The sequence below is a fragment of the Pleurodeles waltl genome, chromosome 10, assembly GCF_031143425.1.
Source record: "Pleurodeles waltl isolate 20211129_DDA chromosome 10, aPleWal1.hap1.20221129, whole genome shotgun sequence".
Lineage (NCBI taxonomy): Eukaryota > Metazoa > Chordata > Amphibia > Caudata > Salamandridae > Pleurodeles > Pleurodeles waltl.
This window is the reverse complement of record NC_090449.1, coordinates 692,356,679-692,383,913: the sequence shown is the minus strand read 5'-3', so window position 1 is coordinate 692,383,913 and position 27,235 is coordinate 692,356,679.

The window sequence follows — 27,235 nt, the reverse complement described above, 5'->3', positions numbered from 1 at the left end:
ATATATATTTATATATATATATATATATATATATATATATATATATAGAGAGAGAGAGAGAGAAAGATAGATAGATAGAAATAGATCCGCCTTTTGCCTAGTGGCAGTTTGACGTCATAAAGTATATATATTTAGATGAGTGGATTAGTAAAGCCAAGCATTATAAATGAAATGTATGTGCAAGGGGGACTATGGAGATTTGAGGGACACCTTTGCTGGGTGGTACTGAGGTAATTAGTAGAGAAGGCCATGGGAGGCAGAGCACCAAAAATGACTGTTGCAGTGGGTGCCACCAGCGCTAAAGGCTGTGATGATGGGTATGTGGTAAGGTGAAGAAATACTGCAGCTTTTTTGTTTTTTTCAGTGTCTTCAGAGAATCTGTCAAATCGGAGAAGAAGCGAAGGTAAGGGGACGACATTTACTATTGGACACATCACACACACCCATAAGTAATTTTGGGGCTCTATCTGTCTTCTTCGTAGGCTAGTACTTTAGAGGGACGGTTTAGCCTGTAGCAGAGATTGCTTCTCATTGGATGACTGCTGCTCAAGCCCTAACTCAGGTAATGGACGACACCTCTGAGGCAGGATCAGAGACCGAGACAGCATCTGAGGGAGAGGACAATTGGGCAGAATCTGGAAGTGATTTTTCAGTTGGCGGAGTCCCATCCGACGACACCTCTTCCAGTGATTCTGAAGGAGACGATGACAACAGCTGTGCTGCCCCTTCGCAAGCACAGTCTGTGTAGCGTGACAACATCGGGTTAGCCGAACCCAGAGAGCAGGTGCATGTGGCCACAAGCACAGAGAGAGTGCTCTCTTTGCAGCCCCCTTGTTTAGTTCAGCCACAAATTCCACCCTTTACTGGTGACGCTGGATGTAAAGTCAATACGGCCAACTTTTTGCCAGTCAACTGTGCCCATCTATTTTTGGATGTTGACTTCCTTCAGGAAATTGTGCAGCAAACAAATTTGTGTGCAGACCAACTTCTGAGGGAGCATAGAGGCACTCTAGGGCTCCATTCTAGGGCACGCCAGTGGACTCCCACTTCGCTAGCAGAGTTGAAGATATCTTTGGACATAATGCTCAAAATGGGATTAGTGCAGAAACCCACCTTGCAGTCCTACTGGATGACTTGCATGGTTTGGGTAACCCCCATCTTCGCACCATACATGAGCAGAGATCGTTTTTTGTTACTAGAGTGCAATATGCATTTCAATGACTATTCTGCTGCATTGCCCTGGGACCATCCAGACCATGACAGGCTGTTTAAAATTTGGCCTGTTGTGGAACATTTGTCTGCCAGGTTTCCAGAGATCTATACTCCTGGAAAGAATATGGCAGTCGATGAGTCCTTGATCCTTTACAAAGGATGGCTGCTGTTCAGACAGTACAATGCTAGCAAAAGAGCTTGCTATGGCATGAAGCTGTACATGCTGTGTGAGAGCTCTTCTGGCTATGTGTACCGCTTGAGAGTGTATACAAGGACTCTACCCTAAACCCAGTAGGTTGCCCTCCCGCGTTAAGGGTCACAGATAAGATTGTATGGGAACTTGTCCAGCCACTTCTTCACAAAGGTTATAACCTTTTTGAGGAAAATTTCTATACAGGAGTAGAGCTGTTCAGTGAGCTCTACAAAGCTGGCACTGTGGCCTATGGAACAGTTTGTTGTAACCGCAAAGGATTCCCGCAAGAAGCTCCAAAAATCTCAGAGTACTACATTGTGTTCCAACTAACTGCTCGCAGTCAAGTTCTTGAATAGTCGTGCTGTATACGTGCTCACTACAATTCATGAGGAGAACACTTCCCCCATAATGGTTTGGGGTCAGATGGCCGAAGTCTGCAAGCCCATCTGTATACTTGATTATAATAAGTGCATGGGCGGAGTGGAAAAGAACGACCAGGTTCTTCAACCATATACTGCGTGTCGTAAAACTTGCACTTGGGTCAAGAAACTGTTTACCCACCTGATACGGATGGCAACATACAATGTGTATGTTGTTTACCGTCAGACAATCACAGGAAGATGCATGACTTTCCTTGACTTCCAGTTGTCTGTAATTGAAAGCCTCACAGCTGTTACAGAAGCAGCAGCAGCCTCCACCTCATATGTTCTGGAGGATGTGGCAAGGCTGCAGGAGCGACACTTTGCTGATCGCATTCCTAAAACACCCAAAAAGGATTGTCCATGTTGTCACTGTAAAGTGTGCACGAAGCAAGGAAAGTGGCAGGAGAGTCTGTATTATTGTCCCCACTGCCCTTCTCAACCAGGCCTCTGTGTCCCTGCTTGCTTTACGTTGTATCATACTAAAGCAAAGTTCTGGGAAATCGACTGAGGTGGAACTGCCGTTGGGTAACCCTTTCAGTGGCTGTGCCTGGATACCGAATGTCCATGGGCCAGTGATTCATTAGGGAAGCAGCCACCGAATTTTACTTCATCTACTTCAGGAAATCAGGGACTTTCTTATGTCCTGCTTGAGACCTATATCCACCGTCAGAATGTGGTAGGTGTTCTGTTCAATTAACTGCACATACTAGTGGACATAATATATGCCACATTGTCACAGAGTACCCTGTGTGGCAGAACGTTAAAAGCATGACTGAATTTTGAAGTGATGGTTAGGGAACTTATGCATGCTACACAAGAACCACCATGATTGCCAACGAGAACCAGAGTAAGTGTAATAAGTCAAACAAATGTCCTGTCGGACATATTCACCAACATTTGTACTTGTTTGAAAGTGTGCAAACTCAATTTGTAGCTTCACTTTCAAAGCAAAAGTAGAAGTGTTGGTGAATGAGTCCCACAGGATATTTGTTTGACTTTTTACTTTAGAGACCTTAGTATTTCTTCACCAGCATGTCTGGCTTAGTTTCAACTGTAGATATGCTCACTCATTTCAGGGAATAGGCCTCCCAAGGCATACTCAGACACCCCCAACTTGCATCCACAAACTAGTATAAGTTCACTTGCCAGGATTAGTCAGGACTCTGATGAGAACAGAGACATGAATGGGTAAGGAAAGCTTATGGTAGGTGTGCCTTCACAGGGATATTGCACAGGTAGAAGGCAGATAGTAAAGGTAGTACAGATGTACATCATCTACACCTATGGATTCAAACCCATTGGTGCTATCCAAGCACTAAAGAACAATGCTTGACCTGCTTTTCATGTTCATCCTCCATCAGAACTTAGTAGATGTTCAGTTTTCTGTATGATAAGTGCATTACAGACACAGCACTGCACATAATTTTGGCTGGGACATATGCTACGTTCACACAGCTTCCCCGGTGTGCCAAACACTATCCTTTTTCATACCATATGACCTTCTCTTTAGGGAACATTACGAGAATTCCCCAGCATGTCTTCCTTAGTTTCAAAGGTAGATATGCTCACCCAGTTCGAGGAATTGCTTTGTACAACATACTCGGACACTCCCTACTTGCATCCACAAACCGGAAGGAGTTGGATTTAGCACAGTGAGTGCGCTAAAGGTGCATGAAAAACATGTCTTCCTGAGCCTCGAGTGGCTGTCATGGGAGTCATTAGTAAAGGTTCGTTAAGCATGCCTTCTGTAATGTTCAGGAAGAAGGAGGCGGTTACTTTACAGGTGGTAAAATGTAGTCAAACTTATTTAGTCCTGTGATGTATGAATGTGATGGGCCCTTGTCTGGCAGCGGGAAGTTAATGTGACTGCAGTAATTGGTTGGATTGGGCCTGTGGCCGGTGGTATGAAAGAGTTGTTTGTTGTGCGTGAATGGCGTGTGAATGGACTATAAAAAGGTTGGTGCCTAGAAGTGGCTTTATGGCCCACCTTTAGAAGGCTTGGTTTCAGTAGTCAGATAATTTGAATTATTTTTATTAATTTGAAGTATTCATGCTTAGTAGTCAGATAATTTGATAAGTATTCATTCTTTGAAACCATAATTTCTGGATGTGCTAAAACCAACCAATGTGACTGGTGGGGGCCCGCTGGCCGGGCGTCGAAGCTTATTCGGCTTAGGTTTTAGACCCGCCGGTCAAAGTTTGTGTACTTCGGGATTTGTATCCGGTCTCCCCTCTTTACCTTCTCTTTTTATTTCTTCTCCCCCCCACTGTCTTCTCTTTATTCTCTTTTCAACTCCTCTTCGTATCCAGCGCGCCCGCCACCCACCCTTCCCCCCCCTCTTCCCTCTCCCCGACATCCTCTTCAGTTCACAGAGTCCACCCCACTCCCCCGAGCTCATACCCCCGGGTGGGCGGACACAGGAAACAAGGATACCCAACCAGATGGGAGCACCGGTAGTTCCCCTCAGGGTGATATCATGGAACGTAAACGGCCTTACCCACTTTATCAAACGGAAGAAAGTCCTATCCTACCTTAATTCTAAGCAGGCAGACATCACCTTATTACAAGAGACACACCTAGACATTCTTGAATCTGATAGATTACGACGTGACTGGGTGGGAACCGTCTTGTTTAGTTGCACCCCACCCATACCCGATACGGAGAATGTCCCAAGAAAAAGCGGGGTGGCGATCCTTTTACGCAAAACCCTCCCTTTCACGGTCGTCAAATCGTGGACAGACCCCGAGGGCCGATACATATTTACCAAACTGAAAATCGGGGACTCAACATTGTGTGTGGGATCAGTCTATGCACCAACAGGTCCCAAACGCCTCTTCTTTCTCCAGCTTAATCGACTTCTAACCGAGATAGGGGCATCCCGTTACGTTATAGGAGGAGACTGGAACCTAGCAAGGGACGCAGCATTGGACAGGACGGGGCCTCTAGACACGAGTAACAACGCAGACAGGGCCATCCAGTCTGATATACTCGCGGATAACGGTCTGGTTGACCACTGGAGGCTGACTCAACCAACGGACAGAGAATTTACCTTTCTCTCGCCGGTGCACGGTACCCAATCACGGATCGACTACTTTCTCCTATCCCACAATCTTATGGCCCACACCTTGGAGGACGATATACTGGAGAGAGGCCTATCAGACGACTCCCCAGTCCTTATAGCCATCCGCTTAGGCCTGGTATCCCCGGGCCGAAAACCCTGGAGATTAGCGATCCATCGATATCGATCCCCCCAAGGTAAGTTGCAGCTACAGGATCATGCGACCACTTTCGCCCAAGACAACCTTGGTACGGTTGATTCGAGTCGAACTATGTGGGCTGCAGCCAAAGCCTCGATACGGAGACAGCTCATGCGGGATGCGGTGATAGCGAACAAAGACAGAAAAGAGCAACAAGCGGCTCTGGAACTCGACATACGCCGACTACCCCGACAATATACGGCACACCCCTCCCTTCCAGGCTGCCGAAGTTTAGAGCAAGCACAAATGGCCCTTAATGAGCTATACACCACCCAGGCCAAATTCGCATTACAGAGACTCCAAGGGAGACACTATGAACAGGGTGAGAAGGCGGGACGACTGCTCGCAGCCCAACTCCGTCAAAGAGCAGCCGCCCTAGCCATCCCAGCCATTCGCTCTCCCTCCGGGGACATACTGACCCATCCGCAGGCCATTGCAAACGAATTTGCCCAATTCTATAGACACCTTTTCACGCCGGAAACCACGACTAACCTAGCGCAAGCTACCACCTTTTTGAAGAAGCTAGACCTCCCCTCCCTAACAGACGAGGGCCGTAGCCTATTGGAAGGGGAAATAAGCAGACAGGAGATAGATAAAGTAATCTCTGACCTCCCGTACCACAAATCACCCGGAGAGGACGGATACCCTGCAGAATTTTACAAATGGGTAGGGGCAGAGGCGATTGATATCCTATGCGAAGCCCTCAATGAAGCCTGCAAAACACAGACATTAGGGGCCATATCCAACAATGCCACAATAGCTGTCATACCGAAACCTGGGAGAGATCCTTTATTATGCGGCAGCTACCGACCCATCTCTCTACTAAACGGGGACATCAAAATTCTAGCAAGCGTCCTGGCAAACAGACTATGTAAAGTAATCCCGTCCTTAATACACTATACACAGGTGGGGTTTGTACCGGGCCGCACGTCTGGGAACCACCTACGAACCCTATGCCATACCTTATGGGCGGCCAGAGACTCCCCGGAGTCGGCGCTGGCCCTGTCCTTAGACGCCGAAAAAGCGTTCGACCGCACAGAATGGCCCTACCTATTTGCAGCCTTAGAGAGATTTGGCCTAGGCAACAAATTTATCTCCATGGTACGACTGCTCTATGATCAACCCGCGGCCAGAGTCAACTGCGGAGGCTTCCTCTCAGACCCTTTCCCTATCCGAAGGGGTACACGGCAGGGATGCCCCCTTTCACCTCTCCTGTTCCTTTTGGCGATGGAGCCCTTGGCGGCAGCCATCCGGTCCTCCCCCTCCATAACCGGCCTACCACTACCCGAAGGCACCTCCAAGATATACCTCTATGCTGACGATATCCTCTTAACACTCACGGACCTGGAAAGATCCATACCAGCCCTATTAGAGGTAATCGAGGACTTTGCAGCCCTATCGGGATACTGTATTAACTGGGACAAAAGTGAGGCACTTCCGCTATCGCGAGTAACCACAAAAGCGGCACTCCTAGGCTACCCATTCCGGTGGACGCCAAAACGTCTTAAATACCTAGGAGTGCTTGTTAACCCTGGACTGGCACACATGGTTGCGGATAACATTGACCCTCTCATCACGCGGATGAAACTGGACTTTGCGAAATGGACCCAGTTAGGCCTTTCCATGTGGGGCAGAGTACAAGCGGTTAGAATGGTGACGGTACCCCCGTTTCACCTATATCCTAGGTCTCCTGCCCTTACAAGTGCCCCTCTCCACACTAAGAGGCATTGATGCACTAATTAGATCATTCGTGTGGGGCACAATGCGGCCGCAGCTATCACCAGCCAAGCTTTTGGCCCGCCGCATAAACGGGGGAATGGGACTCCCATCAGTGGAACACTACTCTTTAGCCCTCCAAATGTCTCAGTTATTCAATACACTATCGAATATACCAGATCCCCCCTTGTGGATAGCAGTGGAAAAACGACTCCTGACTGCGAACAAAGGACTCGTGGACCCTACCGTGCAGACCTCCCAGCCACTAACTCAGTGAATCCTATCCTGGCGGCGACCAGGGCATCCTGGCAAAGGGCCCACCGACTGTTTGGGGTCCACCCCCTCATACATGCACAAGCGCCCCAGTGGCACAACAGTGGCCTACGCATAGGTGGCGAGGTACTCCATTGGCCGCAATGGAAACAGGCAGGCATCCTCACCCTCTCACAGGTCCTGGAGAACGATGTGCTCAAACCCTTCCCCAAGCTACGGGAGGAGTTCGGCCTACACCCGAACCAGGAATGGAGATACATGCAACTCAAGCACTGTATCTCCCAAGGGAGTACACCTCCACAGCGGGGATCCCTGCCCTCACCGATAGTGGCTTACCTGCAGCAATGGGGACAATGCAAGGGAGTAATGTCGGGTCTATATGATCTAATTATTCGACGGCTTTACTCCCAACCGCTAATGGACAAACTACGTCTACGGTGGCAAACCAGGCTGCAGCAGGATCTAGACCCAGATGATTGGGAAGCTACCCTAGAGACACTAGACAGAGGCACCCGGGAAGCACGCTTGAAATTCTGCCTCTTTAAAATCTTACATGAATGGCACTGGTCCCCAGCAAAACTGCATAGGACCGGACTCCTCCCGCATGCGAACTGCTGGCGATGTCCAGAAACATCCTGTGACCTGATACATATCTTAGTAAACTGTACAACAGTACGACCACTCTGGGATGCTGTGAGCTCCACTCTGGCTGAAGTAATGTCACTTCCGTCACCACTTCCTCCTGCCCTTATACTTCTGCAAGATACGACCTCCCTACCAGACCTCCCTAGACCACACAAGAGACTGTTGCACACAGCGTTAGCCACTGCAAAAATTTGCATACTCAGACACTGGTGGTCAGAGACCCCCCCAAGCCCGGAGGAATGGATTACAGCCATGATCCACACTGCTATGCATGAACGGATCATCTATAACTTACAAGACCAAGCTCAATTATTCCTACAGGTATGGGTTCCCTTCCTCACAAGGGGGCAATAGTGCCCTACCCGGAACCACCACTGTTCCCTTCTCCCTTCCCTTTCCCTCCCCTCCCCCACATGCGTCTCTCCCCCCCTCTCCCCCTCACTCCCGTACCTCCCCCTCCCTCTGTATTTTCCCCCCTCTCCCCCTCCTTATCTCCCCTTCTCTTCCTCTCTTTTCTATTCTTTTCTCCTCTCCCACTCTTCCTTTTCTTTCCTCTTCTTCCCCTTCTCCCTCTCCCTTTTCCTACTGTTTCTTCTTCTTTTCTCCTTTTCCCTCTTTCTTACTTTCTTTCCTCTCTCTCTCTCTTTCTCTCTCCCTCTCGCCCCTTATCCCCACGTCTCTTTCTCAAATACCCACTAGAGTCCGAACGTCACCTTCCAGCAACGCTCCAAACAGACCTCCATGGTAGATCCTTTTCCCTATGTTGTCTGCTAGTCACCTGGTCCCAACCGAAACTGACCACAGAGTTGACATGAGCTGCAACACCCATTATCCGTGCAGCAACAGCCCTCGCTTCCCAGGGTGGCACTCCCCGGTCCTTTCGTCTGAACAGGTACAACCTACCCTTTACCCTCATATCTTTACCCTCTTTAAACCCCCCCACATAGCTTAAAATATGTTGGAATTGAACTCTACCTCATGCTTTTATATTATGACTGATACCTTGTTTGTGCCTTACGAGTTTTTTCTTCTCCTTCGGTTTCCTAATATCACTGATATGTAATTACTCCCGATTGACGGGACCCTGATCCCACTGACTCTGTATCATATTGTGTTATTAACAAAAGAAAAGTTAAAAAAATTAAATAAAAAAAAACTATGTGACTGGTGGATCAACTTTATCATATTAGTACCAGGGGAGTCCGAGGTTGCAGGACTTGCGTGGCTCTCACCAGTTTTCCTTCACCCAGAATCCCTTTGAAATCACAAAAATGTGCTTAAAAATCACTTTTGCCTTGCATTTCAGTGAGTGGAAGTCCTGGAATCTGCAGCAGCCACACATTTTTTACCACCCAACGTTTCACTAAGTCTCCAGAGAAAAACTGCCTTACTTTAGTGAGTGGGCAAGTGACCACAACAGGGAACTACCCAAACGGATTGTGAAGACATCAAAATTACCTACCAGAAAAAACAGCCTTATTTTGTAAGACAGTAACCTGAGTATTTGGTCCTGTGCTCGGTGGCCATGTTGGGAAACCTACCAAACCCAGGCATTTCTGAAAACTAGACACCCCAGGCAGTCCACGGAAGTGTGGCGTGTTTGGATTTCACAATGTTTTCTTACCCAGAATACCCTGCAAAAGTGAAATGTTGGTTAAAAACACTATTTTTCCTTGCTTTTTCATCACAGAAACTACAGGAATGTGCAGGGATCCACAACATTTCAACCACCCAGTGTTTCTCCACTTGTCATGATAAAAACACAACCACACTTGTGTGCCTTATGCCTAGTGCCTGCGTCAGGAATGGATCACTCCAGGGTTAACAGAAGCCCTCATGCAAGGACTACCATTGACCCTTGCGTGATCCATTCCTGTCACGGGCACTAGCCTACTGTGAGAAAACAGGGCTGATTGCAGAGGCCCCCTAACTTTTTCCCCCCATTTTCCTCTTGTTGCTGGTGTTTTCCTGACTCTGATGGTGCCCTGGGTACTGCTAACCAGTCCCAGGGCCTGTGCTCTGTGTAAAATCAATATGCAAATTAGGCTAAGTATAATTGGCTAAGTTAACCTACCTATAAGTCCCTAGTATATGGTAGGGCACGTAGGTTTAGGGACCACAGCATAGGTAGTGCACCCATAGGTGCACTGCTGAGGTGCCCGGTGTCATTTTAAAGGCAGGCCTGCCTTGCTGGCTGCTTTTAAATTAAAGTTATATGCAAATTTGACTTTGGAATTAAAAGTAGTTCCAAAGTCTTTGCTGATGAATCTCCCCTCAGCAGATGGTGAGGCAGGAAGGGGGAGGGCTGCCAAACTGGTCTTCAAAGGCAGAGAAGGACATTTGGAGCAACCAGCAACACCCCCACATCCTGCAACCCCAGACAACTAGGTGCCCCCTTGATTAGATTAGGAGAGGGCAGGAGAGGGGTGTGTTTATGATTTTTAGCCATACCAGTGGGTGGGCTCAGCCAGATGTAACCTCCAAAAATCAGATTCAGCCATGATGGATTTTTGGAGGATGTTGCCTCCTGGGATTGATTTTTGCCACACTTCCCAGGAAGTGGTCATCACAGGGGGAAGGACCCTGCACCTGATTGGAGAACCATGACCCCCCTGCTTTTCACCCAGGAGGAAGGATAAAACTGGCAGACCTGCACCCACACCTCAGTTCCCTACCACATCCAACAAGGAAGAACTACAGAAGAAGAAGGACTGCCCTGCTGGACCCCTGGCCTGCACCTGGAACCTGCACTCAGAGGGACTGCACCAGTTGCACACTTGGGCTTCACCACAAGAAGGACTTTGCCTGGTTTCAACTGGTTCAAGGAGGGACTCCCTGTCTGCAACAGGTGAAAAATTGCTAACCAGAGTCCCCTACACCAACTCCTGAAGAAATCAACCAGCTGGCCACTGCCCAGTGGCCAAAAAGGAGTTTGCGCCAGGTGCATTCTGGGAGTTGTAGTCTGCACCCTCCAAGGACCATCTCAGAACTTCTGGACCCTTGGGGTGAGCTGTGGACCTCAAAAGAACCTTAAAAGGATATCTGGGAGAAGCCCCAGAAGTTTGGAGAAGTTTGGCGAATTTTTGTAAAAAAGTTCCATAGAGGGACCGACCTGCCGCGGCAACTCTAGCCGGCTTGCCTCAACCGCGACCCGGCCTGATTTGCTGGTTCGTCCTGGTAAAGAAAATCTCAGAAAAAGAGACTAAGTACGAAGGTAAAAAGTTGACCGGGACCTTCCAGCCAGCGTATCCGAGGAGGGCTCCAGGGACGTCGAATCAAGATCCAGGTTTACCCCGGTCGAAGGATTTTCACCTCGAAAAAGAGACTAAGGGGGTCATTCCAACGCTGGCGGTCGGTGTTAAAGCGGCGGCCAACCCGCCAACAGGCAGGCGGTCAAAAAAATGGAATTCTGACCCTGGCGGGAACCGCCAACACAGCCCGCCACTTTAACACTCCGACAGCCACGGCGGGGCAAACAAACAGTGCGGCGGTCACCGCCAACAGACAGACGGCAGACAATGTACCGCCCACCCTATCACGACCCACCAATCCGCCACCTTTTCCGGGGCGGGAGCCCCGCCGATAAAAACACGGCGGAAACAGATCAGGAACGGGAAAACGCTCACCTCTATACACTCCACGAGGAATCTGGACAGCATGGAACCCGAATTAAACATCCTACCAGCGATTGTCTACCTGCTCCTCTACCAGGAGCACGAACGCCGCCGCAGGAGACAACGGTGAGTACTGCACCTACGACACAGGGGAGGGGGGAGGAGAAAAGATTACGGGCACACACATACGCGACACCCCCCCCACAAAATCCCCACACACCAATGCAGAGCAACAAGTCAGATTTACACCCCCCAAACCCCCCGGAATAATTCAAAGACAAAATAAAATGATCATTAAAATAGAAGTATATTAAAGCATATTTGAACTTAAGTGAAATATTAGATTATTAAAACAAATAAATCACAACATGAAGAATATGAACATAGTCCAAAAGTCCGGCACATATTGGCTACATGCCAATGTCCGTGGGCCAATGTGCATAAACACATGGGCAAAGCCCACACACGAGACCCGATTCCATTGGAGAGAACACTGCTGGGGCATCAGATAATAAAACCACAGGCACCTCAGGGGGAAGGGAAGGGGGGGCACCTCAGCCACATGAGTCCACGACGCCAGATCCACGAGGGGCCTCCATGCCCACTGTACCATCCTGGGGAGTGCAAAGCCACAGTCTCACAAGTCTCTACAGTGGGTGGATTGCCCACTGTACCATCCTGGGGACTGCAAAGCCACAGTCTCACAAGTCTTTTCAGTGGGTGGATTGCCCACTGTACCATCCTGGGGAGTGCAAAGCCACAGTCTCACAAGTCTCTACAGTGGGTGGATTGCCCACTGTACCATCCTGTGGAGTGCAAAGCCACAGTCTCACAAGTCTTTTCAGTGGGTGGATTGCCCACTGTACCATCCTGGGGAGTGCAAAGCCACAGTCTCACAAGTCTCTACAGTGGGTGGATTGCCCACTGTACCATCCTGGGGAGTGCAAAGCCACAGTCTCACAAGTCTTTTCAGTGGGTGGATTGCCCACTGTACCATCCTGGGGAGTGCAAAGCCACAGTCCATCTGGTGGATTACAGACTCCACTGGTTATGGAGGAGGCATGGTGCCCAGAGCGCTTCGTGAAGCCCTGCCCGACACAGATCCGGCCCTGCCAATGGGCCAGCGGTGCTTGAGAGGAAGGGCCCAGCGGAGCGGTGCTTGAGAGGAAGGGCCCAGCGGAGCGCTGCTTGAGAGGAAGGGCCCAGCGGAGCGGTGCTTGAGAGGAAGGGCCCAGCGGAGCGGTGCTTGAGAGGAAGGGCCCAGCGGAGCGGTGCAGAGACGGCGGGGCCCAGCGGAGCGGTGCTTGAGAGGAAGGGCCCAGCGGAGCGGTGCTTGAGAGGAAGGGCCCAGCGAAGCGATGCAGAGACGGCGGGGCCCAGCGGAGCGGTGCTTGAGATGAAGGGCCCAGCGGAGCGGTGCAGAGACGGCGGGGCCCAGCGGAGCGGTGCTTGAGAGGAAGGGCCCAGCGGAGCGGTGCTTGAGATGAAGGGCCCAGCGGAGCGGTGAAGAGACGGCGGGCCCAGCGGAGCGGTGCAGAGACGGCGGGCCCAGCGGAGCGGTGCTTGAGTGCAAGGGCCCAGCAGAGCGGTGCTTGAGATGAAGGGCCCAGCGGAGCGGTGCAGAGACGGCGGGGCCCAGCGTAGCGGTGCTTGAGAGGAACGGCCCAGCGTAGCGGTGCTTGAGAGGAAGGGCCCAGCGGAGCGGTGCTTGAGAGGAAGGGCCCAGCGGAGCGGTGCAGAGACGGCGGGCACAGCGGAGCGGTGCTTGAGATGAAGGGCCCAGCGGAGCGGTGCTTGAGAGGAAGGGCCCAGCGGAGCGGTGCTTGAGATGAAGGGCCCAGCGGAGCGGTGCAGAGACGGCGGGGCCCAGCGGAGCGGTGCTTGAGATGAAGGGCCCAGCGGAGCGGTGCAGAGACGGCGGGGCCCAGCGGAGCGGTGCTTGAGAGGAAGGGCCCAGCGGAGCGGTGCTTGAGATGAAGGGCCCAGCAGAGCGGTGCTTGAGATGAAGGGCCCAGCGGAGCGGTGCTTGAGATGAAGGGCCCAGCGGAGCGGTGCTTCTCACGGCGGGGCCCCGTTCAGCGGTTCTTCTCACGGCGGGGCCCTGTTCAGCGGTTCTTCTCACGGCGGGGCCCTGTTCAGCGGTGCTTCTCACGGCGGGGCCCTGTTCAGCGGTGCTTGTCTTGTGTTCCTAGGGAACCAGATCTGGGCAATCATTCCCGACCAAACGCTTGCGGGGCCCTCCTGTGCTGGACTCCTGGGCCCGTGGGTGTCCTCCGTCACACCCCAAATGGGGCTTGTTTGGGCCCTCCTGGGCAGCTCGCCTGCTGCCGGACTTCTTCGCCCTGCTGCCCTTGCCCTCCTTGGACGAATCTCTGGGGCCCTTGCCTCCCTTGGAAGTATCTCTGGGGCCCTTGCCCTCCTTGGACGAATCTCTGGGGCCCTTGCCTCCCTTGGAAGTATCTCTGGGGCCCTTGCCCTCCTTGGAAGAATCTCTGGGGCCCTTGCATCCCTTGGTGGATGGGCCAGGTGACGGTGCAAGGCTGGTGTCCTTGGGGGCAGCCGTCTCAGGCCTGTGGCGCCGGCCCTTCACTTTTTTGCTTCTTTTCCCAGGGGGTGGGCTGGCGGTCCCCTTGCTGCTGGCCGATGTTCCTGCCCTAGGAGCTGGTGGACTCCAATAGCCCTGAACGATGGTCCTAGTAGGTGCAGGGCTTGTGGTGGCTGAGGTGCTGGTTGGACTCTTACCAGATGGAGGGGGTGGGTCAGTTGTTGGAAAGAGGTCAAGGTTGGAAAGGAAAATCAATTTAGAAAGACAGGGACAGGCAGTTGTAGTGGGTATGGGAGTGGAGGAAGAGGATGTGGTTGTAGGAGAGTCAAGTGTGCTGTCTTTGGGTGCAGGTGCTTGTGACGGAGGCTATCGTGAGGTGGATGGCTGTTGGGTGGGTGGCTGCCTGCGTTTGTGTGGTTTGGAAGAGGGGGTGACAGACACACTGGGAGAGGACACAGGGGACGTGTAAATGGTAGTGGGGGTGGTGACTGCACGTGTGCGGACTGTTCTGGTGGGTGTGGTGGTGATGGACGTACTGGCCGATGGTGGTGTGCGTGCAGGTGTGAGTGGAGACGTCACAGGGAGGGAGGAGGGAGACAAGGAGGAGGGGAACACAGTGGAGGCAGTGGGTGTTGCTGTGTCTGCATGTGGATGTTGCTTGGGTGAATGCTTGTGTGATCTGTGGTGCTTATGTCTGGATGAGCTGCTGTTGATGTGTGTGCAGGCTGGTCTGTAGGTGTGTCTGGGATAGGCAGAGGAACAGGGGAGTGGGACTGGGTTGAGGAAGTTGGAGGGGGGAGGCTAGACACAGGGACAATTGCTGCCGTCAGTGCTGAGGCCAGAGCGTTGAACGATCGCTGATGGGCAGCCTGACCCGAATGAATGCCCTCAAGGTATGCATTGTTCCGATGCACCTCCCTTTCCAGCCCCTGGATGGCATTCAAAAGGGTAGACTGCCCAACAATGAGCGTCCAGAGGAGGTCAATGACCTCCTCACTGAGGGCAGCAGGGGTAACTGGGGCAGGACCTGAGGTGCCAGGGGCGAAGGAGATGGCCGGCTTCCTGGCCGAGCGGGCACGGGGCGAAAGCTGAGGGGCTGCTTGGAGGGCGGAGCTGGTGCGCTGGGTGGCGGCTGTACCTGTTTTTGCGGTGGGCACGGATGGTGCCGCCACCACAAAGGAGCTCCCTTCCGAGGACGTGTCGGTGTCGCTGACGTCTCCACGGGTCCCCGTTGTGGAGCCCCCCTCGCCCTCCGTCTCACTGGTTAAGTCTAAGTCGGTTGCAGGGCCCTCCGTGCCCATGTGAGATGCAGCTCCCACTTCTCCTCCGCCTGATGATGCTAATGCACACATGAGCAGGAAAACCAAAAAAAAGGGGGGGAGAGAAGAAAGAAAGACATGTTGAGTGCATGCATTGGCGGCACCGTTGGCGGAGAGGACAGACACAGAAGCCCCCTGCACTACGCCGCCCACTCGGGGTACACTACTCAATTATTGTGACTTGGCCTACAAGTCTATGGACGACAAATGCACACATAGGTGAGCCCGGGCCATGGATGGCTGTACTTAGCACCCTACAGAGGTGGGGGGCGGGGGCACAGGGCCATGTCTAACGGAGGGGCCTAGCCTACAGAAACCGCCCTGGCCTATAGATAGCCACAGCCCTCCTCCCCCACCCAGACGCCTCCACTGTGCGCTAATATAGCGGAATGTGCTGATACTCACCCCCTTGTGTCTGCTGTGATGTCCTCACGTGCCCATCCAAATCGGGGTAGGCCACCACCAGGATCCGGGACATCAGGGGGGTCAATTGACGACTGGCACCCCTCCTACGTTGGGAGGCCATCCCAAGCAGAGCCTCGGCGGTCTTTCTGCTCCCGCGGCGGATGTCCTCCCACCTCTTGCGGCAGTGGGTGCCCCGTCTGTTGTGGACCCCCAGGGCCCGGACGTCCTTGGCGATGGCACGCCAAATGTCGATCTTCTGATGGGCGCTGACCTATGTGACATGGACAGGGTGGAAAAGGAAATATCATCACTTTTCCGCATGGTCGATGTGAGTGGCCCCCCCTCCCCAACCTTGCCATGTGGCACATGCTCTCATCTGTTGTGCGTTGCTATCCTCATACGCTCCCCTCCCCACCATCTTACATCCACCCCACTCAACACAGGCATAGCCCATACTACGTGCTCCCAGTGTACTTACCTGTTGGTCTGGAGGACCGTAGAGTAGCGCATACTGGGGGAGGACAACATCAACGAGTTTATCCAATTCCTCAGATGTGAAGGCAGGGGCCCTTTCCCCAGTCGCAGCAGCCATTGTCTCTTCCAGACCGAGTTCACAGCATCACTTGCAGTATAGGTCCTCTCCTGTGGATGATCAGGTCTCGAGTGATTAAGCAGTTAGAAAATGGCGGTCACGCCCGCAGCGGTGCGTACTGCGACCGCCGGCGCACATCGTCATTGGCTCCTGAGACCCATAGGGTTCAATGTTAACCAATGCTGCTTTGCGCCGCGGTCTTCGACCGCCTACCGCCAAGGTGTGCCACGCCAGCGCATTGACCTCACATCCCATTGTCACACTTCACGGGTCAGGCAGCCGCCATTTCAAGGGCCCACATGGCTTAATTTCTACTGCGTCACACAGGCCTAGGCCTTGCATTGCCAATCATACAAGCCATTCAATGCATAGCGAATCGTGTACTGTGCAAGCTGTGGTTACGTACCTGTGGGTTGCTTGACTCTGTGCTCCTTGTTGTCCTTCCTAGGCACAGTCCGCTGGGACTTGCGAGGAGATGGAGGAATCCACCCGTGTACAGACTGCTGGTGGACCTGTCGACAATGGAAGAAAGACATGTCATACTTACATACAGACTTGACCGAGCCACTATACAGGAACTGTGTGCCCAGCTGGAGCCAGACCTGATGTCCCCCATTCGCCAACCCACAGGGATTCCCCCTCTGGTGCAGGTTCTGTCAGCACTCTATTTTTTGGCAAGTGGATCATTCCAAACAACAGTGGCCATATCATCAGGGATGTCTCAGCCTATGTTTTCTAAGGTTTTGTCCAGAGTGTTGTCTGCCCTGCTGAAACACATGCGGAGCTACATTGTTTTCCCTGAGGTGGCCGATTTGGCTACAGTTAAGGGTGATTTCTATGCCCTTGGACATATCCCCAACATCATTGGTGCTATTGATGGGACCCATGTGGCCTTGGTTCCCCCCAGTGGCAGTGAGCAGGTGTACAGGAACAGAAAAAGTTATCATTCTATGAATGTCCAGGTGGTCTGTTTGGCTGACCAGTACATCTCCCATGTAAATGCCAAGTTCCCTGGGTCAGTGCATGACGCGTACCTCATGCGAAATAGCAGCATCCCTTATGTGATGGAACAGCTACAGAGACACTGTGTGTGGCTAATAGGTGACTCTGGTTACCCCAACCTGTCGTGGCTACTTACCCCAGTGAGGAATCCCAGGACAAGGGCAGAGGAACGCTACAATGAGGCCCATGGGCGAACTAGGAGGATTATAGAAAGAACCTTCGGCCTCCTGAAGGCCAGGTTTAGGTGCCTGCATATGACAGGGGGATCCCTAATGTACTCACCAAAGAAGGTGTGCCATATCATCGTGGCCTGCTGTATGCTTCACAACCTGGCTTTGCGACGCCAGGTGCCTTTCCTGCAGGAGGATGGTCCAGATGGTGGTGTTGTAGCAGCTGTGGAGCCTGTGGAGAGTGAAGAGGAGGAGGACGACGGGGACGACACAGACAACAGGGACACAGTGATACAACAGTATTTTCAGTAGCACACAGGTACTAATCAACCACGCCATTTTACATTTACTTAAAGTCTCCTGCCTCTCTACTGTCTGAGTTCCCCCCCAGTTCCTGTTAACTGAGTTGCGACTTTCCCTTCCGTTTTCAGAGCTGTGGGCCCCACTGCGTGACCTCTGCTTTGTTTGCCCATGGACTACAGCTGTGTGACAGTGGTATGTTGTCATCACAATGTAACTGAACATTTTGGCACCGTTATGTCTAATACATTTGTTCAAATTACAAGCAGACTCCAGATTTTTTTAGTGCAAAAAGTGATTTAATTCAAGTGCTAAATTTATGGAACATGATTGTAAAACGGGGATGGGTGATGGTGGAGTAATGTCCATGGCAGAGTCCAGTTCTCAGTCGCACAGGTGCATTGTCCATATGCCTGTGGAAGGATGGAGCAGGGGCAGTTCAAGGTTGGACAGGGTGACAATGTGGGACTGGGTATCGTTTGCTGGCGGGGGTCTTGCCATCCTACTCTGTCTTCTTGTGAGATCTCAGGTTCCGCTTGCGGGGTGGTTCTTCTTCTGCAGGAGGTGGGGTTCTGGTGGCCTGTCGTTGTGTGGGGGCCTCCTGTCCACTAGCGCCGGCGGAGGTGGTAGGCTGTTCCTGGTCCAGGCTAGTGACAGGGGCCCTTTGTGGTGCCACATGGTCCCGCAATGTGGTGACTATCTGGGTTAGGACCACGACGATGGTCCCCATTGCGGAACTAATGTTCCTCAGTTCCTCTCTGAACCCCATGTACTGTTGCTCCTGCATGACCTGGATCTCCTGGAACCTGGCCAGTACCGTAGCCATCGTCTCCTGGGAGTGGTGGTATGCTCCCATGATGGAGGAGAGGGCCTCTTGGAGAGTCGGTTCTCTGGGCCTGTCCCCCCCTTCGCACAGCAGCCCTCCCAGTTCCCCTGTTTCCCTGGGCCTCTGTCCCCTGGACGGTGTGCCCACTACCACTGCCCCCAGGTCCCTGTTGTTGTTGGGGTGGTGGGTCAACCTGGGTGCCCTGTAGTGGTGGACACACCGCTGATTGATGTGTCCTGGAGACAGAGGCATGGGCCCGCTGGGTGGGAGCTGTGCTGGTGTTCCCAGAGGGGGTTGGGTCTGGTGTAGCCTGTGGCTGTCTGTGGGGAACCGACTGTCCCGAGGTCCCCGATGGGCCGGGCTGGTCATCAGGGTCCAGGGAGACAGAGCTGCTGTCATCACTGGGGGCCTCTTCTGGGGGTGGGATGGACATCTCTGGACCCTCCGTGGCGGTGTGGTGGCGTTCGGGTCCTGCAGGGGTATAAGAGTATGGTTATTGCTTCTGTGTGTGGCATTTCGTGTAATATGTGGGTGGCCGTGTCCTCCAGTGCTGGCATTCCCTTGTGGGGGCTTTTGTGACGGTGGCTTGTGGGGGTGATGGGTGTGTGCAGTGGGCATGCTTTGGGGATGGGTGTCCATGCTTTGGGGAGGCATGCAGGGCTAGGTTTTGGGATGGGTGGGTTGTGATGGTGAGCCATTAGTAAGGAGTTGGTGTGATGGGGTTGGGGGTGAGGGTGGGGGTATGATTTGGCATGCAGGTGGAAGGGGGGGGAATGAAGTAGTTAAGATTTGACTTACCAGACTCCATTCCTCCGCCTACTCCTGCGAGGCCCTCAGGATGCAGGATGTGCAAGACTTCCTCCTCCCATGCTGTGAATTCTGGGGGAGTAGGTGGGGGTCCGCCGCCAGTCTTCTGCACCGCAATGTTGTGCCTTGATACCATGGAACGCACCTTCCCCCGTAGGTCGTTCCACCGCTTCCTGATGTCGTCCAGATTGCGTGGATGCTGTCCCACAGCGTTGACCCTGTCCACTATTCTTTGCCATAGCTCCATCTTCCTGGCAATGGTGGTGTGCTGCACCTGTGCCCCGAAGAGCTGGGGCTCTACACGAACTATTTCCTCCACCATGACCCTGAGTTCTGCGTCAGAGAACCTGGGGTGTCTTTGGGGTGCCATGGGGTGGTGTGGATGAGGTGAGGGGTGGTGTATGTGTTGTAGAGTGTGGTGAGTGTGGTGGTGTATGTTGTTTTGTGCGTGGAAAGTGTGTGGGTGATGTTGTGATTTGCCTCTGTGTGATGGTGTACTCTATGCTGTGCTCTCTCTCTCTGTCCTTCACTCGCAATTGTGGTCGTAGGGGTTTGTGGGTGATGTGGGTGTGTGTTTTATACTGGATTGGGTGTGTGGGAGTGGTGTGTGTATGTGTCTCAGGTGTGTGTATTTTGAATTATCCAATGTGGATGTGTTTTGTAAAGGTGTGTGTATTTTGACCGCGGCGGTGTGTACCACCAATGGAATACCGCGGTTGAAAGACCGCTGCGGGGATTTGTGGGTCGTAATGGCATGGACGTATTTCTGTTGGCGTGACGGTGGAGGTTTGGTCATCGCCAGTTTCCCGCTGACCTTAGGTGTGGCGGATTTTTGTGGATGTCGGGTTTTTGGCGGTTTGCCAGTTGCGGGTCAGAATGACCGTGGCGGTTTACCACGGCCGCGGCGGTGTTATGGCGGCCTTCTGGCCGGCGGTAAGCGACTTTTACCGCCGAGGTCAGAATGACCCCCTAAGTCTGAAGGTAAAAATCTCCACCGAGGATTCCCGCATCGCGTATCTGGAGAAGGGCTCCAGGAGGTCGGATTGTACTGGCAGGTTCGTCCCGCTGAAGAAAATCTTCGAAAAAGAGACTAAGGGGGTCATTCTGACCCTGGCGGTCATCGACTGCCTGGGTCGACGACCATGGAAGCACCGCCAACAGGCTGGCGGTGCTTCCCAGCCCATTCTTACCGCGGCGTTAAAGCCGCGGTCAGAAAAGGGAATCCGGCGGTTTCCCGCCGGATTTCCCCTGCATGGGCTGAATCTCCATGGCGGCGCTGCAAGCAGCGCCGCCATGGAGATTCCGACCCCCTTCCCGCCATCCTGTTCGTGGCGGTTTTTACTGCCAGGATCAGGATGGTGGGAATGGGTGTCGTGGGGCCCCTGGGGGACCCTGCACTGTCCATGCCACTGGCATGGGCAGTGCAGGGGCCCCCTAACAGGGCCCCATAAAGATTTTCACTGTCTGCATTGAAGACAGTGAAAATCGCGACGGGTGCAACTGCACCCGTCGCACCCCTGCAACTCCGCCGGCTCCATTTGGAGCCGGCTTCATTGTTGCAGGGCCTTTCCCGCTGGGCCGGCGGGCGCTCCTTTGGCAGGCGCCCGCCGGCCCAGCGGTAAAGCAAGAATGGCCTCCTGGGTCTTTTGACCGCGGAGCGGCCAAGTGGCAGTTCCCGTTTGGCTGGCGGTAGTCGGAATCAGGCCCTAAGTGTGAAGGTAAACTTTTAACCGAGGCCTCTCGCGGCCTGTAGCCGAGCAGGGCTCCATCGCGGTCGGCCTTAAACTTTGACTTTGCCCCGGTCGAGGTGTAATCAGATGACCCGATTGGTGCTTTTTGTTTCTAGGCGCTAAAAAAATTATAATTCTTTAAAAATTCATATCTCCGGTTCCCCTTATCCGATTTTATTTGTTTTGGTGTCAGTTTAAAGATAAAAATATAATCTATTTTTATAAATTGGTTTTGGATTTTTAAACTGTTTCCTGTGTTTTATTTAATTACTGTTTTGTGATATTTGAATGCTTTACACTCTGGCGGTCATTCCAACCCTGGCGGTCCGAGACCGCCAGGGTTGGGGACCGCGGGAGCACCGCCAACAGGCTGGCGGTGCTCCCATGGGCATTCTGACCGCGGCGGTACAGCCGCGGTCAGTGACGGAAAACCGGCGGTGTACCGCCGGTTTTTCGCTGCCCTGGGGAATCCTCCATGGCGGCGCAGCTTGCTGCGCCGCCATGGGGATTCCGACCCCCATACCGCCATCCTGTTCCTGGCGGTTTCGGCGGCCAGGAACAGGATGGCGGTATGGGGTGTCGTGGGGCCCCTGGGGGCCCCTGCAGAACAGGGCCCCACAAAGATTTTCAGTGTCTGCCATGCAGACACTGAAAATCGCGACGGGTGCAACTGCACCCGTCGCACCCCTTCCACTCCGCCGGCTCCATTCGGAGCCGGCATCTTCATGGAAGGGTGTTTCCCGCTGGGCTGGCGGGCGGCCTTCTGGCGGTCGCCCGCCAGCCCAACGGGAAACTCAGAATAACCGCGGCGGTCTTCTGACCGCGCAGCAGTATCCTGGCGGCTCCCGCCGGCCCTGCAGTTACCGCGGCCGGCGGGAGTCAGAATGACCCTCTCTGTCTCCTAAGTTAAGCCTTGACGCTCGTTGCCAAGCTACCAAGGGTTGAGCTGGGTTTAATTTACTGAGACGTAACTGGACCTAAGTGGAGGTTAGTGGCCTATTGCTAAGTGTAGGTACCTACCTGCCCTTACCAATAACCCATTTTCCAACACCTACCCACACAAGTGAGATACCATTTTTATTGGGAGACTTGGGGGAATGCTGGGTGGAAGGAAATTTGTGTCTCATCTCAGATTCCAGAACTTTGTAGCACCGCAATTAGAGGAAACATCGTTTTTTGTGCCACATTTTGAGGTTTGCAAAGGATTCTGGGTAACAGATCGTAGTGAGAGCCCCACAAGCCACCCCATTCTGAATTTCCCTAGATGTCTAGTTTTCAAAAATGTATAGTTTTGCTAGGTTTCCCTGGGTGCCGGCCGAGCTAAAGGCCAAAATCCACAGCTAGGCACTTTGCAAAAAACAGGTCAGTTTTCTTTCGGAAAATGTGATGTGTCCATGTTTTATGTTTTGGGGCATTTCCTGTCGCGGGCACTAGGCCTACCCACACAAGTGAGATACCATTTTTATTGGGAGACCTGGGGGAACACTGGGTAGAAGGAAGTTTGAGGCTCCCTTCAGATTCCAAAACTTTTCATCACCGAAATGTGAGGAAAAAGTGTTTTTTTTGGCAAATGTTTAGATGTGCAAATGATTCTGTGTAACAGAACCTAGTGAGAGCCCCACAAGTCACCCCATTCTGAGTTTCCCTAGGTGTATAGTTTAAAAAAATGTGTAGGTTAGCTAGGTTTCCCCAGGTGCCGGCTGAGGTAGAGGCCAAAATCCACAGCTAGGCACTTTGCAAAAAACAGATCAGTTTTCTTTCGGAAAATGTGATGTGTCCATGTTGCGTTTTGGGGCATTTCGTGTTGCGGGCACTAAGCCTATCCACACAAGTGAGGTACCATTTTTATTGGGAGACCTGGGGGAACGTTGGTGGAAGGAAGTTAGTTGTTCCCCTCAGATTCCAGAACTTTCCATCACCGAAATGTGAGGAAAAAGTGTTTTTTTTGCCAGATTTTGAGTTTTGCAAATGATTCTGGGTAACAGAACCAAGTGAGAGCCCAACAAGTCACCCCATTCTGAACTCCCCTAGGTGTCTAGTTTTCAAAGATGTATAGGTTTGCTAAATTTCCCTAGGTGCCGGCTAAGCTAGAGGCCAAAATCCACAGCCAGGCACTTTGCAAAAACAGCTCAGTTTTCTTTCAGAAAATGGGATGTGTCCATGTTGCGTTTTGGGGCATTTCGTGTCGCGGGCACTAGGCTTACCCACACAGGTGAGGTACCATTTTTATTGGGAGACCTGCGGGAACACTGAGTAGAAGGGAGTTTGTGGTTTCCCTCAGATTCAAGAACTTTCCATCACCGAAATGTGAGACAAAAAGTGTTTTTTTGGCCAAGTTTTGAGTTTTGAAAATGATTCTGGGTAACAGAACCTAGTGAGAGCCCCACAAGTCACCCCATTCTGAATTCCCCTAGGTGTCTAGTTTTCATAAATGTGTAGGTTTGCTAGGTTTCCCTAGGTGCCGGCTGAGCTAGAGGCCAAAATCCACAGCTTGGCACTTTGCAAAAAATAGGTCAGTTTTTTTCAGAAAATGTGATGTGTCCATGTTGTGTTTTGGGGCATTTCCTGTCACGGGCACTAGGCCTACTCACACAATTGAGGTACCATTTTTATCGGGATACTCGGGGGAATGCTGGGTGGAGGGACATTTGTGGCTCCTCTTAGATTCCAGAACTTTCCATCACCGAAATGTGAGGAAAAAGTGTTTTTTTGCCCAATTTTGAGGTTTGCAAAGGAGTCTGGGTAATAGTACCTGGTGAGAGCCCCACAAGTCACCCCATTCTGGATTTCCCTAGGTGTTTCTACTTTCCATAAATGTATAGGTTTGCTATGTTTCCCTAGGTGCCGGCTGAGCTAGAGGCCAATATCCACAGCTAGGCACTTTGCAAAAAACACGTCCGATTTCAATGTAAAAATGTGATGTGTCCATGTTGCTTTTTGGGGCATTTCCTGTTGCGGGCACTAGGCCTACCCGCACAAGAGAGGTACCATTTTTATCGGGAGACATGGGGGAACACAGAATATAAGAACAAGTGTAACCGCCCCTTGTCCTTCTCTAAATTTTCTCCTTCCAAATGGAAGACAGTGTGTAATAAAGAAGTGTATTTGAGAAATGCCCTGTAATTCATATGCAAGTATGGGGATCCCCGAACTCAGAGATATGAAAATACCCACTGCTTTTCAACATCTTATCAAGTGCCCATTGTGGAATTTCAAAAGGTTCCTTGAAACCGATTTTGCTCTCTTTATATTTCACCAAATGCATTGCTGTATACCCGGTATACAATGAAAACCCTTTGCAAGGGGCAGCTCATTTATTGGCTCTGGGTACCTAGGGTTCTTGGTGATTCCAGCAGACATTATGGGGTATTGCTTTCGAAAATCTGACATCATAGGAAAAAGTTGCAGAGTAAAACGTGGAGAGAAATGGCTGTTTTTTTCACCTGAATTTCAATTTTTTTTTTATTTCAGTTGTTATTTTCTGTAGGAAAACCTTGTAGGATCTACACAAATGACCCATTGCTGACTTCAGAATTTTGTCTACTTTTCAGAAATGTTTAGTTGCCCAGGATCCAGCACTGGTTTTACACCCATTTCTGTCACTAACTGGGAGAAGGCTAAAAGCATAAAAAATTGTAAAAATGGGGTATGTCCCAATAAAGTGCCAACATTGTGTTGAGAAATCTGGTTTTCTGATTCAAGTTTGCCATGTTCCTGAAAGCTGGGAAGTTGGGAATTTTAGTACCACAAGGTCTTTGTTGGTGCCATATTCAGGAAAAACACAACATGCTTTCTTCCGCAGCACTTTTTCCCCATTTTGTGGGAAGAAACAAAGTTTTCACTGTATTTTGGCTAATTTCTTGGTCTCTTCCAGCACTGCCCACAAACTCTGGGTACCTTTAGAATCCCTAGGATGTTGGAAAACAATGATGCAAATTTGGCATCAATAGCTTATGTAGACAGAAAGTTATGAAGGTCTAAGTGCAAACTGCCCCAAATAGCCAAAAAAGGGAACAGCACTGGTGAGGGAAAAGGCCCAGCAGCTAAGAGGTTAAGAGTCTGCTCAGAAGTCTCTTCAGAAACCAGACTAATACAATGTTTCTGAGCCCGCATTCCAGCAGTCATGCTGACTAACAGAGAGCATGACGGGTGGTATTCAGTTCATTCAGACACCACTTGTGGACTGCCCTGAGGGAAATGTTCCCTGACTACCCGGACATAGGCGGATTGATGGTGGAGAACATAACGCCTGGGAAAACCATGACTGACTTTCTAGAAAGAATTAGGGAATGATGGAGGCTAAGGACAGCACAGCTCTGGACTGGCATGGGGCCCCAGGTTGCATTCATTTACAAATCCCCCAAATGGGCTTCCCACTGAAACAGAGTGGACTGGTCAGTGTGGTAGGATTAGGCTCCAAACTCTGGCAAGAATTACAGGCCCACATATTACACTACTACAGAAAAGAACAGGAAAAGGACAGGGAGAAGCAGGAGCAAGCCTAAAGGGACACAACTAAGCTGGTCCAACATATAATAAAGAAGACCGCCCTGGAGGGAGCTGCACTGGCCGCAAGCATGCAAATGTCACCAGTCTTGAAGGGGGCACTGCCTCAGAACCCCAGAGGGTTTCCACCCTGTCCTAATGGTAGAGGTCAGGGAGGCTGGCAGCAGCTAGGCCTCAGAGAGAGCTACTATTGCCACAGAATAGGCCACACGGCTAACTGATGCCATCTAAAGGCATGTCATGAGCAAAGAGCGATAAGCCTAGGTCAGTCCCCACAAAATCCCCATCCACAAAACCAAGCCCAGATCATCCAATTGCATCCTACATTCAGATGCAGGGAAATCAGCCAGCCACCACACCACTATTGCAGGACAAGTTGGTTAACTGAACACATGGCAACAGCAAGAGCAACAGCAGACAGGTAACCCAGCCCAGCAAGCACCAGGGCCACAACCAAGGCATGGAGGGGTGACTGTCAGAGATGGCATTGCCTTTATACAATTTCAAAATCCAAGTACGCAGGTAGTCCAATAAGTTTACATTCACATCATACCCACTTCAAAACCCATCTCAAAAGTAAAGACTAATGACAACATAAGGAGAAAACTCAAGCCTTTACTTGCATTTGGGAAAACCTCAGATCTGTTGTATGTTTGTCAATTTGGAATCCACACTAGAGTCTGCCATTCGGGTGCCTGCAGGGGGCCTAGGCCCCAGTCCACTGCTGGTCCCCAGGGGTGGGATTGGCTGACCATGCCCGAGGAGGAGGGCAGTCTGATTAGGGGGCAGAGTGGCCACCCCAAACAGAGCATAAAGCAAACACTCAGGCACCAACAGCCAAGTCCAAATTGGGAGGGGCTCCAATAACCAGATCAAACGGTCCCTATTCAAGGACACCCAGCCCAGGACCAAAGTTCCCTCGTACTGCGTAAGCCCAACTGCAGCTCCTCCAATACCGGGAGCCTTCAGGCTAATGGAGGCTCCCTTTTAGTTCCAAACCAAAGCGATGTTCCAGTGCCAGGAGCCAGGTTTCCTGCACACTTGGGATAATGGTGTCTTCATAGAACTTCAGAGTCCATGCACAAATTTGATAGATCACAAAGCAACAACATGGCACCAAGTCAATATGGAAATTCACCAGAGCAATCAGCCATCCCAGTTTATTACCTGTATTGGGCAAATCTTGACAAGTCCTGGCCGTGCACCTGACTCCTGTAATAAGCAAATGCTCCGACTCCTCCTCTCCCCAAAAGGCTTCTAACATCCAAAAACTGCTCATCGGATCATGTCCCTTCAAAATAGTGAGGGTAGACTGTCGCTGGGAAGATGTCCCTTGTCCTAGCTGCGGTGGCAGACTTAAAAAATCCTGGATCTGAGGAAGAGGGGTGTTGGGTTCATTTTAGTACCTTGTTCGAGTACACGTATTTTAGCTTAGCTTAGGCCTACTGTCTGTGCACGTTTACCTAGATAATATGATTTATTCTCATGTATTCATTTTAGACTAGCTTGCTTTTAAGTAGGAATGTTTTATTTTTCCAAATCAGCTGCTATTCCATGAGAGCGTTGTTATTATTATTATTATTATGCACAACATTTCTCATGAGGTTCCTGATGAAAGGTTGACCAGGAACAGTACAAGACCAACACGAGATAATGTTTTGCACTGCCACAACAGGAGCATGCATACAGTCTAACACTTA